Genomic DNA, 16533 nt, shown 5'->3' with positions numbered 1-16533 from the left:
AAACTCACATGTTGCAGCCTTAGCTCCTAATGTCACTGTATTTGGAGGTAGGGCCTTTAAGCAAGTAATTGAAATTAAATGAGGTCACAGGATAGGGCCATAATCCAACAGGGCTGATATCTCTATAGGAAGATAAACAGACATCAGAAATTTCTCTCCCTTGAGAAGGCAGCCATCTGCAAACCAAAAAGTGAGGCTTCACTAGAAACAATCCTGACAGCAATCTAATCTTGGCCTTTTTGCCTCCAGAATTGCGAGAAAACAAATTTCTATTGTTTAAGCCACCCAGTCTGTGCTATATTGTTACAGCAAACTAAACAGACTAGCACATCTGCAACCTTCTGCTTCTGGCTTATTCAATCATCACTTGTGCACATGTTGCCATTCATTATCTTTATGCATGTATCAGTTTGTTCACTCAACAAACATTTACTGATTATCTACCGTATCCTAGAAATTGTCTTAATTCCAATGTCTTTATTCTTTGTATTAGTCAGGGTTCTCCAGAGAAATAGAATTATATATATATATATATATATATATATATATACACACACACACACACACACACACACACACACACACATACATATATATATTTATATATACATAGAGAGAGAGAGAGAGAGATTTATTGTAGGAATCTGCTCACACAATTATGGACTCTGAGAAGTCCAATAATCTGCCATCTTCAACCAGGAAAGCCAGTGGTATAATTCAGTCTGAGGCCAGGGGCCCAAGAACCAAAAGCAGGAAAAGATGGATGTCCCAGTTCAAGAAGAGAGATGGAACATTTACCCTTTTTTCACTTTTTTTTTTTTTTCTTTCCATTCATGTCCTTAAAGGATTAGATGGTGCCCACCCACACTGGTGAAGGCGGGTCTCTATCTACTGAATTATATACTCATTTCTTTCTGAAATACCCTCCCAGACATACCCAGAAATAATATCTTATCAGTTCTCTGGCATCCATCAACCCAGTCAAGGTGACACATAAAGTTAACCATCACATTCTACAAAGACTCTGAAATCAGATGTTCTTTCTCCTAGAGCAGAGACACTGGAACGAGCCCACCTCCTTCCCCCTGTTCTCCATCTTCAGAACCAACAAATTAGAAAGCCAAGCAATATCTACATGGTAGCCAAAGCAGGTCAAAGTATGAACCTCCTCCACCCTTGGTCCTCTGTTAAGGAGAAAGAAAGGAAATAAAACTTATGCAAATACTATACTAGATTTTTTTTTTGTATTTTACTTAGCAATATGGGGGGGGAGGAATCTTCAAAAATTTTATTCCTTTTAGAGTATTCTAGAAGATTAGAATTCAAAATGCCAGTAACTTGAAAAAACAAGTTTCAAATTAAGAACTTTCACTTCAAAAGGTAGGCTTATAACCATCTCAGCAATAATGATTTCTTCCATAACATCCCTACAAAGACTGTCATGCATCCTGATATTCCATTTTATCTCAGCTGTAATTTGACTTTTCCAGTACCGCATGCAAAAACTGAGAGACTAACACAATGCAATAGTCCAAGCTGGATAAAATGGACAGGTATAACTCAATAGAATAGTGGCTCAAGGTAAGCATATACAGCATTTAAATGCTTCTATCATCTATAGACAGAAAGCGGTTAGAGCTTTTTAGTAGCCTTATTCAATTTTAACTTCCATGTATCTGCCATTTTCTCCTCAGTTAGTAGATGTGGTATTTTTTTTTTCTATGAGAGGAGGAGAGAGAGAAAGAGGGAGAGGAGGAACAGAGGGAGAGGGAGGGAGAGAATCCTAAGCAGGCTCCATACCCAGCAGAGAGCCTGACACAGGGCTCAATCTCACAACCCTCAGATCGTGACCTGAAGGAAAATAAGAATCAGTGGCTTAACCCACTGAGCTGTACAGGCACGCCATAGTGGTAATCTTAAAATCTGTTATTTTTGGTTTTCAATGCTTAGTTTTCTAAGCATTTGGGAATGCTTTATCCCATGGAGATACAACCATGATTTTAAAATATGTAGTAAAAAAAAAAGTAAAATTTTTAAAAATTTTAAATATATAGTAAATAGAAATTTTTCATCTACATTACACATAGCAACTTGAATAGGTTACATGTGGGACACATCCTTAGTTCATGAGACAATGCATATAATAAGAAATAGAAACAGGAATATGTTAACATGTTCTCTGTATATATCTGTCAACAAGTTTAATTTGAACTCCTAAAATACTCATCCCAGGGCATAAATGCCAAGCAACATTTTAGGTTTTGCCAAATTTCCATAACTCTTTCAAAATTTCACAACAAGCTCTGAATTCTACTAAGTGATATTTCCCTTCCTCTTAATTTGTTTGGGTTACAAAGGAAATGACATTTTCCAACATATTTCTAACTTAAATTTGTGTTTTCTGCTATGCAAACATAATTTCTCATCTTGGAGAAACTCAGCATTTCTGACTCCAAACAGCCTCCTAGAAGCAGTGGCTGTTCATGAAGTCTTTGGGGATGATGTGCTTGGTTCAAAGGGCAAAACAAAAACAAATCCAAGTGAGGATAGTACAACTCAAGTGATAAGTCAGGTAGTTAAGTAACTGAACTTCATTTACAACTTCTCATTTCTTTAATTTGCCAATGAAGGGATTGGACTGGTGGAGAGACTGTAATGCATCTGTTTTTTGTGGGGTTTTTTTTTTTTCATTTTATTTCTTTTCAGTGTCCCAGAATTCATTGTTTATGCACCACACCCAGTGCTCCATGTAATACATGCCTTCCTTAATACCCACCACCAGGCTCACCCAACCCCCTCCTCCAAAACCCTCAGATTATCTCTCAGAGTCCACAGTCTCTCATACTTCGTCACCCCCTCCAATTTCCCCCAACTCACTTCTCCTCTCCATTTCCCCATGTCCTTCAGGTTATTCCTTATGCTCCACAAGTAAGTGAAAACATATGATACTTGTCTCTCTCTGCTTGACTTATTTCACTCAACATAATCTCTTCCAGTCCCATCCATGTTGATACAAAAGTTAGGTATTCATCCTTTCTGATGGAGGCATAATACTCCATAGTAAATATGGACCATATCTTCTTTATCCATTCTTCCGTTGAAGGGCATCTTGGTTCTTTCCACAGTTTGGCGACTGTGGCCAAACTGCTATGTGGCTGCTATGAACATTGGGGTACAGATGGCCCTTCTTTTCACTTCTTTGGGGTAAATACCCAGTAGTGCAATTGCAGGGCCATAGAGAAGCTCTATTTTTAATTTCTTAAGGAATCTCCACACTGTTTTCCAAAGAGACTGCACCAACTTGCATTCCCACCAACAGTGTAAGAGTTCCCCTTTCTCCACATCCTCTCCAACACTTATTGTTTCCTGTGGTGTTAATTTTGGCCATTCTAACTGGTGTAAGGTGGTATCTCCCTGATGGCTAGTGGTGATGAACATTTTTTTCACATGTCTGTTAGCCATTTGTATGTCTTCTTTGGAGAAGTGTCTGTTCATGTCTTCTGCCCATTTTTTGACGTGATTATCTGCTTTGTGTGTGTTGAGTTTGAGGTGTTCTTTATAGATCTTGGATATCAGCCCTTTGTCTGTAGTGTCATTTGCGAATATCTTCTCCCATTTCCATTTCATGGGTCGCCTCTCTGTTTTGTTGACTGTTTCCTTTGCTGTGCAAAAGCTTTTCATCTTGATGAAGTCCCAAAAGTTCATTTTTGCTTTTGTTTCCTTTGCCTTTGGAGACATGTCTTGAAAGTTGCTGTGGCTGATGTCAAAAAGGTTACTGCCTATGTTCCGCTCTAGGATTTTGATGGATTCCTGCCTCAAATTGAGGTCTTTTATCCCTTTTGAATTTATCTTTGTGTATGGTGTAAGAGAATGGTCGTGTTTCATTTTCTACACGTAGCTGTCCAATTTTCCCAGCACCATTGAAGAGACTATCTTTTTTCCACTGTATATTTTTTCCTGCTTTGTCGAAGATTGTTTGACCATAGAGTTGAGGATCTATATCTGGGCTGTCTAGTCTGTTCCACTGGTCTATATGTCTGTTTTTGTGCCAGTACCATGCTGTCTTGGTGATCACAGGTTTTTAGTAAAGCTTGAAATCAGGCAACATGATGCCCCCAGTTTTGTTTTTCTTTTTCAGTATTTCCTTAGCAATTCAGGGTCTTTTCTGGTTCCATACACATTTTAGGATTATTTGTTCCAGCATCTGTTTTTATAAGCACGTGTGTGTTATTTTTTAAAATCTCCCAATAGTTTGTCCTCTTAATGATCTAAGAGATGGATAAGTAAAGGACCATAAGAGATGAAGAGGGGAGAAAGCAGCAGTACAATTTTGGGGAAGGTTCAGGGGCATAATAGTTTCCCAAAAATGCTTTACTGTTTATCCATTCTGTTTTTTGTCTTAAATGGTAATTTATTAGTCAGATCTGGCTGCCATATGAAATACCACAGACTAGGTGGCTTAAACACAGCAGTGTATTTCTCACAGTTCTGGAGGCTAAGAACAAGGTCTGGCAGGACCAGTTTCTCATGAGGATTCCCCTCCTACTGTACAGAAGGCCACCTTCTTACTGTGCCCTCACAAGGTGAAGAGAGAGCTCTCTAGTGTTGCTTCTTATGACCTCATTTAACTTTAATTACCTCCCTAAAGACTTCATTTCCAAATACAGTCACATGGGAAGTTGGGACTTCAACATATGGATTTGAGGAATGGGAGGCACAATTAGGGTTTGTCCATTAACAGCGGTACTCTACCCACCAGAGCAAAGGCTCTCTGCACACTAGGTTTGATAGGACTTAACTAGCAGCTGGGAAGTTGGCCAGTAGACCATTGTTTGTTTTTGTTTTTTCTTTTTAAGACTTTACTTGAGATAGGTAGAGAGAGAGCACAAGTAGGCAGAGCAGCAGGCAGAGGGAGAGGGAGAAGCAGGCTCCCTGCTGAGCAGGGAGCCCAATGCAAGGCTCAATCCCAGGACCCTGAGATCATGACCTGAGCTGAAGGCATACTTAACTGACAGCCACCCAGGCGCCCCCAGACCATTGTTTAACCTGAATTGCTCTTGCACTTTCTAAGTCAAAAGGAAGTACAGCTTACTTGTTTATACCTAGGATTATGGGGATGTTCCCACCCTGCTTTGTGGAGATAGTAAAACTCTGCCACACAGTCTCCAGAAAATCCTTTTATATAAAAACCAATAAACACATGATGCATGTTGAACATTTCAGTATATTAATTCTCTCAGGCCATTCATGTTCCAGGCTGTATTATCTTAAACATGGGTTCCACAAAAAAATACTTACAGAAGAACCAAATCAAATAAATATTTTCTGAGTCCCTATTATGTGAAACTATTACTAGCCATTATAAGAGGGTTGGTTCTTCCACAAGATCTATATGGTTATTTCCAATAGTTTGTAATACTGATAAATACCACATAACCAAAGCTCTGTGTAATGACCACATTGTTGCACATGAGGCTCTTCCACTGTGCCCTTTATGATTACAAATATAAAATGAAAGGACCTTGCTCTAAAGAAGGAAATGGATCAGGCAGCACTATACACTACATACAGAAGAAGTATAAGTTCTCCTAAACATCTGCTTAAAATTTCAATAATTTCACTTTTCTGTTTCTCCTGTCCCTAATGAAAAGGCAAAAGGCTAAGGAAAACATTTGCTACTACATAATATTCCCCAAAGCCAGCTCCACAAGAAGCAAAATTTGGCTGCTCTTTATCTGAGCTCAAGAGAAGTTTCTCTAAAGAACATGTGTTTCTTAAATCCTGGATCTACCATCAGCTAATAATATGAACATGGGCTCGTCATCTTGCAGTTCTGTCATATATAAAGCCGGGGCTTTGCATGAGAAAATACCACCAATCTCTTTCAGTGGAGCAATGCTGCAATCTTGTTTTTAAAATTCCTTTTTAGCCTATGTAAAATGCAGTGGCATTAGTTTGTAGAATTTTTTATCCTACATTGTGGCCAAAACCTATGCAACAATGTGTCAAAAGTTTATTACATGCTTGTAACTGCTTAATTGTTTCTCCTAAGAGAGAAAATAGAAAGACTCTATGGTAAGAGTTGACATTATTTTCCTCTCAGGCTATATGTGAATAAGAATTAAGTTATTCAGAATCCCAGGTCCTCAATGTGCTGACATATCTCAAGGGAGAGCCTAGACATTTTAATTGCTTCTGTTACACAAAGCCTGCTTAACTTTTATTGTAAGAAAGTGCTACAGTGGTTTTACCCCAGGTTTTCCCTATACAAATACCGGTAAAAGCTTAAGCTCTAAGACTGGGTTTATGTCAAAGATCATATTTTCTCTCCTGTATATAGCCAGCTCAAACAATGAGCTTTTGCAAATGTTTATTTGTCCCTTTTTGAAAAGCCCTCAAAACATGGGAATTTGGTAGTATAGTAAAAACATATTCCACACACAAAAAAAATGTTTTTCCCCTAAAGTTGCCAGATTTCTCCTATGCCACATTTTTCAACCTTATTATTCTCAATATTTGCTTTTCACTTTCTGAATGTTTCCTCTGGTAAGATGTGGCATTTTGTCCTTGAGAAGTGAGTGCAAGTTACTATATTTTCCTTCTCAGCCATCTCATGAGACAGGCAGTGAAATGCCAAGAATAATGTAAACTATACAGGAAAATACCATGACGTACTACACCTAGAAATATCTCAGCTTAATAGGTGTTGTGCCATTAAAGGTGAATTTTATGGAGGTAAGGAGATGTAAATCTGTCATGTAGACAAAGATTTACAATAATACCCACTTCAGTGGATGATTTTCATCACAGTTAGGACCGTCAGGCAACTTGCGTGTTTTCGAGTCTCTTAAGTTATGAAGGCCTCCTTGTATTAATCCAAGGTTGGTATCTTGACCTTCCTGGAGTTGATGCTGATAATATAGTTTGCCACTCTTCCCTTCCATTATCACTGATGTAATTTCAGTTGATTGGGTGGAGTTTTAGTTAAATAAAATTTACTTAAAACACTGGTTAGAACTTAATTTAATCGTTATTTTCTGCAAACAATGCACTTTTTATTGTTGCTCGAGTATTCACATAACTTATTCTTGTAATTCTTTGTAAGTCATATCTGGAGATAGACTTCATTTTCAAAAGATACACAGAGTAAATTACCATAAGAAAATACTTGCTTTTGCACCTTTATACACTTATTTCACAGTTATATTAAAAAATTGAATGATAATTTTGTTAGCTATTAATATGAGGTCATTGGAAGGTAAAACATCTTATTAAGTATGATACTTACAGATTTGGTGGTACCATTGCCTTAGGAAAAGAACAACAATGAAAAACAGATGCTCTGGTCTTATTCTTCATAAAGTAAAAAATATATATAAATAATAGAAAATGTATAATAGCTATTTTAACCTCTTTTGGTTACAAATTTGAATATTTAACTAAATATGCTACATAAACTTAGGACATTTTAAAAGGTTTTTTGAGAGAGAGGTTGGGGGTCAGGGCAGAGAAAGAGGAGAGGAAGAGAGAAAATCATAAGCAGACTCCACACCCAGCACAGAGTCCTACAAGGGGCTCAATCTCACAACCCTGAGATCATGACCTGAGCTGAAATTAAGAGTTGGACACTTCGCCAACTGAGCCACCCAGGTGCCCCAACATATGATTACTTTTTAAACCATACTTTACTCTTCTCTATGTATCTGGATACTATGAAAGATAGAAGAAAATTGTATAGGACATGATTATATGTTTTATTTCTATATTTATTAAATACATGTTAAAATACTTTTAAGTGGGATTTCCAAGCCATTGTCTACCTTGGAGTCCTATCTTTCTGAGTTTACAGAAGTTACTCATTAGATGATAGACAAAAGTTTAAGTATGTATTGTAGAATATATTTAAGGAGAAGTGAAATAGCAAACTGACAGCTTTAGCCACAGCTACTGTCATCAGGATGAGATGCTGACTGTAGGGCATAAGCGTTACATCTGTGTTCTGAAGATTGTTGGTTGACTGGTATTCTGCCAAGGGCAAAAACACAAGTGACTCTTCCTAGCAAAAAGCCAAAGATGGGAGCCTGGAGGAAACTGAAGTAAAGCCAAAAAAAAAAAAAAAAAAAAAAATTTTAAAAAAGTAAAGTCAAAATTCTGCAAAGAAGAATGTCCTCAGATTATCTTCATTTCCCCTCCATTACAACCATCATGCCTTCTATAAGTGTGGTCCAGTTTCCTAGTAAATAAGGGAAGGGAGCAAACTAAAAGCCTACACTGGAGAACAACCATGAGTCCTAAAAAAAAAAAAGGAATATGATGTAGAAAGACCAATGGAGGTTCAGTGAGGTTTTGAGCAAGGAAAGAGCTGCAGAAGAGTGTGAACCAGAAAACCACCTCCCTCTTCAGCCAGGTTACAAGGCATGGGAAAGAAGAGCATCAGCCCCTATTCCAGTCACTCCCACATGCCTTAGTTTTGTTTTTAAAACTAAAAATATTATTTATAAGACATGATATGATGGGGAGATAAATCATACTCTCTTATCAAGATACTACTAAACATTCTCAAGAGAGAAAAGTTGGTTGAAATTTCCCAGATATTAATATATATAATACCATGGATGAAATCAGTTGTGATATTCACACAGACTGTCCTGGTGGCTGCAGGACAGTCAGCATAAGAGATACAGTATTTTCAAGAACTTGGTCATGTGTTTTAAAATATTTAAGATATTTAATTTTTAATTATTGGGTTTTATTAAGCCTAATTATGAGTTTCCTCCTAGATAACAAATGATACATGGTTACAGCAGAAGACATGGTATTATCATATGCAATGAGCATCTTCAACTTCACGTTTCACTTATTCAGTCCGACCCATGGAGGAAAACATGTTGTTCACACTTAGCATGTAGGTTTAGGCAAGAGCATTTCTAGGCACTTGGGGATTTAGTAATGAGCATTTTGGTCCTCATGTCTGCCACACATAAATTGTTTTGAGAGACTTAAGATGAACAGTAATGAGCAGGTCTGATATGACAGATTCTGCCTATTAAATTAGTGACCCTGATCATTTAGACTTATATGAAAAACCAACTTACTCTTATGTGCAATACATAGTTTCCATTTTAAGCACTAATTATTTAAATTTCTATATATTGAATAAAGAAAAAGAATAAATATTCATGACATAAATATGTATAAATTGTCTTTCACATTTAAATAGAAAGAAAAGTAGTATAAGAGGACATAGATATGTTTTAAATCTATTGTCCCAGGAGAAGCACCAAAAGAAAAGGATTTCCTGTTCAAATGGGAGTACAAAATGAAGCTTATTATACCTTATTTTAGAGATTCACAATACTATATTTGCATTTCAAAGTTTCTGAAAAATTATTCTGTAAAGAAACCTGCTTCACCAAGTCTAACCCACACAATTGTCAGTTCATTTAACCATAATACTGTTCTCTAAAAATCTATTATCAAGACATTTTGAAATGCTACATTAATTATGTCATTTAAAAAGTGTATATTGATATGGGCCTTGACGGAATGCTTAATAGAGAAAATACTTGTAGGTAGTTTAAGTATATAATACACAATCCTAAATATCTATTAAAACTATTGATTCAGTGGAAATACTTCTCTTTTGACTTAGGATGCTCATGAAAATGCTTACTTCATTTCTGTATATTCCAAGATCATATTGGTAAAGCAAAATATTCATAGACATTGACAAACCAAAAAATGGAAAAAGGGACTACATTGCCTAAACCTTTTCTTGACCATTTTTCTTTCAAACCATCAACTAATATCTAGAGCAGAAAATAATACCACATAATTATCAAGGCAACCAGAGTATTTTGCTTATTGCCAATAATGCCGCTTCATTTATAAGTGGAAACCCTCTAATCATTCTTATTTCTCCCACTCCAACAAACCCACAGCCCCATTTATATATCAAGTCTTCTATTCAACACTCAGAAATTACAATACTGTAATGAAATTTAATTTTGAATTTTATTTTAATCAAAGCAACTCACTCAAACTTTAAATAATTTAGTAATTAGCAGAATCCTTAAAGCTTGACTGTAAGGAAGCCGTGGCTTATCTCCAGAGCATTTGTTCAACATACATAATTTTTTGTGTGTGTGTGTATACACATATATATCACATATGAACATTTTTATTACGTGGGGGTTTGTAAACTTAAAAGCATTGGACTTTTGGGGGGCCTAATAGGTTACACTGATATTCCATATTTCAGTTCAGAAGCAAACGAGAGACAGACATAGGAGTCAGGTAGATGGACATTCCCAACTAACTACTGACAACGTTGTGTGGAAAATGTGGAGATTAGGAGCCGCACGAGGTTCAGGGGACCAGGCTTGAGGTATACAAAATGGAGCTGCTGAACTTCAGTCTACTTCAAGAAGGAGTGACCAGAAAAACTCCATTGAGCAATAAAGAGAAAAGATAAGTAAGTTACCGATATTTGTCAGGGCTCTGGATGGAAAAGATTGATGATGATGATGATGATGATGGAGATGATAATAACCACAAAAACACTACTAATAAAATCCCCCCTGGATATTTGCCCTCATAAAGCTATTCTTACCCTGGGGTTCACCAGCACCACAGTTGGGAAAACATCAAATTTAAAAATTTAAATGGTCCCAGATCCTTCACATACCTTGACGACCAGCAGAAGTAAACACAAATCCTCTGAAAATGTAACTTCAATCCAGGCTCCAAATTCCTACAAATTAATACAGTTCATAATCACAATCAAAACTTACCGAATAAACAGTGAAAGAATCTACTATGAATGAAAGCCAGTTGGAGCAATATAAAACAGCTTTAGATTCCTCAGTGACTTCAGAAGATGTAAATACAAGATATAGAATATAAAATAAATAACTATGAAGGCCTTAAAGGAAATTAACCCCCTCTTTGATTTCTCAGTTCCACTATACCAACTCTTTTGCCTAATAAAATTCATCACAGGATAGACAGGAAGATCTAGGGATTAGCAAACGATAGCCATAGGCCAAATCTGGCTGTGCCAATTCATTTACATATTGTCTATGACGGCACATGACAAATTTGAATAGTCATAACCAAAAATACATGGTGCTCAAAACCTAAAATACTATTATCTGGCTCTTCACAGAAAAAAATTGTCAAAACCTGGACTATACAAACACATAAAGATAATCAAATAATAAAAATGCCAATAACACAGAGATCCCTACATTTGGGTAGGTTTTTTGGCACAAAATGGTGGTTTTATTAAAGCCCAGGAACAGGACTCATGGGCAGAAGGAGCTGCCAGATCCCCACATTATAAACTACTCCCTGGGATCACATACCAGTAGCAAAATTATAGTTCAAATTGTAGAGTACCAAAGAAAGTAAAGACTCCTAAAGTACCCTAGAATTTCTTTTGGGTAAAATAAATATATTCTCTAACTCTGTGGTTGCTTTCATTGATTGTTGTTGTTATAACTTCATTAAGTAGTGAATTTTATTTTTTGAAAGATTTTTTTATTTGAGAGAGAGATACCATGAGCTGAGGGGTGGGAGGGGGTGGGAGGGGCAGAGGAAGAAGCAGACCCCCACCCTGAGCAGGGAGCCTGATGATGGGGCTCCATCCCAGAACACCGGGATCATGACCTGAGCTGAAGGCAGATGCTTCACCGAATGAGCCCCCTGAACACCCCAAAAGTGAATTATAGTTTAAAGAATTACTTTAATGTAGAAAAAACATGTTGTTGTTGTTTTTAAATTACCCATGTATTTACAGTTTCTGGCACTCTTCATTCTTTTTTATAAATCTGAATTCCATCTGGCATCACTTTCTTCTGCTTGAGGAATTTCCCTTAACATTTCTTATTCAAGTCTTCTGGAAATAAATCTCTAAACTTTCACTGGTCTGAAAATATTTTTATTTTCCCTTCATTTATTAAGGATATTTTCAGTGGATAGAAATGTCCAGGTAAATAATGTGTTTTGTTTTGTTCTATTTAACCAGCACTTTTTAAATGTTATTCCACTGCTTTTCTGGCTTGACTGTTTCCGATTCTTATCTTTATTCTGGGTTTTGCTATCATTCTGTAAAGAATGTTAAACTTTGTGGGGGGGTAGCTAAATAATTTGTGGGTCAGCTTTATCTTTTTGAGTCTTGTCTTTGAGCTTTTGTCGGGACCAGTCAGGTATATACTTTAGCAAAGCTTGACTCTTCTAGGATCTTCATTAAATACCTCAGATGTTCTTAGGTGTCTCCAACCTGGCTGGTCAGAGCATAAGCATCTTTCTGCCTGTGTACATTCTGGAAATTATTCAAATTTCAACCGTCCAAGAATTTTTGATTGGCCCCATCCACTTTCACTTATGCATGCCCAGACTGGTATTGTGCAGCAGTTTCAAAGAGAATCTTCTCTACATTCCTCTCCAGTATTCTGCACTGCACGTGCTAACCACGGAGTCTTCCTGAACTCCAATCTCTGTCTTCTTAGCTCAGCAAGACCACGATATACTTCTCAGGTTCCAATACCCCTTCCTCCCTCAAAATAGATATTTTGGGCACTTTGCAGAAGAGCATCTAGGCAAAAAAGACAATCACAGGGCTTATCTTGCTTATTCTCCTTTTTTTCATCACAGTACTGGGATGCCTTTTGTCCAGAGTCTGAAAATATCAGTTTCGCATATTTTGTCTGTTTTTCTAGTTGTTTATAGAGAAGGGAAGTGTTGTATAGTTACTCAAATTTGGCCAGAATAGAAGTGAACAGGTTGTTTTAATCATGATGATGGGCCTCCATATTCCAGCCTGTCCTAGTTATTGAATCCTCCTAAAATCTCTTAGGATTCCTGGCATATGGCTGCCAAGAGTGATCAAGCCATCACACCTAATGTTGACATTGGATATTTTAATTTCCAAGTTTCCATGGGGGTTTCCTGATAATTTTATTCATTTCTAATTTAATCCCATTGCACTCAGAGAACTTTCTCTATTTGATTTTCTTCATTTTAAATATACTTAGACTCAGGTAACATTCTCTCTTTCAATTCATAGTAGTATTTCTTGTAGGATACCTGAAGTTATAACAACAACAATCAATGAAAGCAACCACAGAGTTAGAGAATATATTTATTTTACCCAAAAGAAATTCTAGGGTACTTTAGGAGTCTTTACTTTCTTTGGTACTCTACAATTTGAACTATAATTTTGCTGTAAATAAAGCCTACAATTTGTAAGCCAAACTGTAGCTCCAGCTAGCTTCTAGAAAGTTGATGTGACAGAATTTTGTTTTAAAGAAGCATTTTTAGGAAGAACCTTTAACTTAACAGGCATCTGTTTCTCTTCTCTGAACAAAACAATTCGTCACCATGAAATTTGAGAGAACTAGTTAAGAGCAATATTTTCATACTCTCTCTTGGAAATAGTATAACCGTATCCCTTCTTGGGTACCCTTCCCATTTGCTGCTCTTTCCACTTTTTCATTTAGGTACCTGCTTTCATACCTATTCTCCCCACCATGGTGTGGTTTTCTGGTTGGAGTCTAATGCTTACCCATAAAACAAACAATAACAACAGACATGCCAAGGTCTCTCGTATGCCCCATTTCCAGGAAGAGATCATAGAATTTTGCAGGTAAAAAATCAGACCATCTTTACAGTTTGCCAATTGGATTCCATTCACACTTAGCCCTAATTTGATTTTATGGCACAAAACTGTTTATTACCTATTCCCAAAGTACTTTAGGAATACACCCAAAGTTAATGGCTGGGATAGCATGTCTTACCCAATGATACCTTCCTCTCCTGGCATGTGCAAATTTGATTCTGGTCCCAGGATAATGAAATCAGACAAAACGAAAGAAATATATATGCATTTCTCACTTTACCCTCTCATATTCAATGTATTTAATTGACCAAACCAGCCTTTCAAATCCCACCACCACCTATTTTAAATACGAAATATTTTAATTTCCCATTCTAATTTTCAGTGAAAACACAGCTCAGTGAGTCAAAGAACATAATATGTTCATGTCTTCTTGCTCTTTCTTGTACATTAGCAGTAAAATTCTTCTGTTGATCAAAAGAAACCTATCTTGGTGGGTCAAATTGATAGACAATCTTCTGTTCAAAACTTTGAACCATACTCTCTATAGTTCCTTCTCTTCCAGGATAAGCAAAGCCTGGAATATCTAGATCCATTTAGAGCTATCTATCTATCTATTATAGCATCCAATTATAGCCCATGGGAATTATATTGTCTAGGAACCCATGCAGTCCATTTGCCAAAAGGAGAGAAGGTAGGCCTTGTCCTCAGAAAATTCTCCCATGTCTGGAAACAGTCATGTTTGGGTGATTTCTTTCTTGTGGACATTGATTTCTTCAGGTGCAAAAAGGAATGCATTGTCATTGGGCCCATCCATGCAGGACATGGCACCTGTGTTTCATTTTGTGAAACCAGGTGGCTAGTTCTAGGGCTCCAAGATCTCATTTATCCTTTGCCCTCACAGTTCATTTCTTTGAGATTTTTTTTTCCACTGTCAACTCCTCAGAGACTTCCCTGACTGTATGAGCAAAGAGTGTTCTCGTCTACCATTAATGCTGCCACCATTCCCAGCATGCCTCCATCATTCTGCTTTTTTTCTCTAAAACATTTTCTCAACATCTAAATTATTACAAGTATTTTATTTATTAAAGAAGTTGCCACTCCCCTTACTAGAGTATAAGCACCATCCCAGCAGGAACATGCTCTTGTTTGTTCACTGCTGAATCCTTGGTGCCTAGATGCTGAGCATAAAGTAGATGAATTTTTGATGGTTGAATGAAGCAATAAGTGCAGGAAGCTTTCTAACAGAAAATCACCCTTACGGATTCAGAAAATGAAACTGCAATAGCTGTTGCCAAAGCCTGTATTCTTGCTGGCCTAATGAAAGCCAAAACCTCTGAAGATATTGTTATTCCTCAGTGGATGCATGTTTCAGCCTCTGAATAGCATTTATGTCACATCTTTTTCTGCAGTGGTAGGATGCGCCCCTAAGCGGTTTATTTACCTCTTATGCTATTTCCATACTCTCAGAAAGGCACAACTGAGCTATAATATTTTTAACTCCTTCCTAAATAGGCCTTCCACCTACTCTTACATATGTAAAGTTGTTTCAGGATCTGGCTACCTTCTTTTGTTTTCCTTTGATTTCTGGTCTAGATATCTTGTTTAGAATTCCCCCTTGGAGATGGGGAAAGAGATAAAGCTAGTGAGTTCTAAATCTGTTACAAACATCTATTGTTTGAACAAATCTTGTCCATCTTCACCCCCTTTGGGGCAACAGTGGTGAAATGCATGAACCCTGGAGCCTGACCACCCAGATTCCAGTTCCAGCTCTACCATTTACTAACTGCATCTCTTTGAATAAGTTACGTAACCTCTCTGTACCTCAAATTCCACAGCTATAAAATAGGAACCGTAGGGGTCCGTGGCTGGCTCAGCATGCAACTTTTGATCTCAGGGTCATGAGTTCAAGCATCACCCTACATTGGGTGTGGAGCCCACTAAAAAAAAAAAACCAAAAAACGTTGTGGCATATCTGTCACATAGGATTATTTTTAAAATAATTATTTTAAAATAATATATTTTAAAAATAAATGTGTGTGCACATGCACACACATCAAGTTTGGAACAACATCTGACATGTAGTAGGTACTCTCTAACAGTTAGTGTTTTCTTCTAGAATCCAATGTAGGAAGTATTCTAGCAGATTAACATTTTACCCAGGATTGAGCTCAACCTAATTTGGTCCCACTGTGCTCTCATTTGACCTCTCTTATCCTTCCTTTAGAACATTGGTTTTTGGGACACTTGGGTGGCTGTCAGTTACGCATCTGACTTTGACTCAAGTCATGATCCCAGAGTCCTGAGACCAAGCCCCATGTCCCTTCTCTGCTCAGTGGGGAGCCTGCTTCTCGTGCCCCCTCTGCCTCCTTCTCTTCCTGCTGCTCTACCTGCTTGTGTGTGTGCTCTCTCTCCCTCTCAATCTGGGTCAAATAAATGAATAAAATAGCATTGGTTCTCAAATGTGTTGCCTGAGTCAACAGCATTAGCTTCCTAGTATGTATTAGAAATGTGAGATCTTGGGCTTCACCCCAGACCTACTAATTAGAAACTCTAGGGTGAAGCTAATCAATCTATTTCAACTAGCCTTCCCTGTGATTCTGATAGAAGTACAAATTTTAAAACCACCACCTTAGATTCCTAACTCAGTATTTTTTTTTTTATTATGTTCTCTCAGTGAACAGACAGTGACCCCATAACTCTATCACCTTGAAAATGTCCACTTGGTATGGTTTTTACAACTTTTTTGACCCTTGCATCCCATTTTAGAGATTATGATCTAATTGGTCCAGATGTGACTTGGCCATCGGGCATTGGGCCATTTTTAAAAGAGGGTTTCTAATATGCAGCCAAGTTTCAGAACACAGATCTATACTCTTGTTTCAGCACAAGCGATTCTGAATTTCCTTGTTTCT

This window comes from Lontra canadensis, unplaced genomic scaffold (assembly GCF_010015895.1).
Source record: "Lontra canadensis isolate GAN:19392208 unplaced genomic scaffold, GSC_riverotter_1.0 scaffold80, whole genome shotgun sequence".
Classification (NCBI taxonomy): Eukaryota; Metazoa; Chordata; class Mammalia; order Carnivora; family Mustelidae; genus Lontra; species Lontra canadensis.
Note: the sequence above shows the minus strand (reverse complement) of the source record.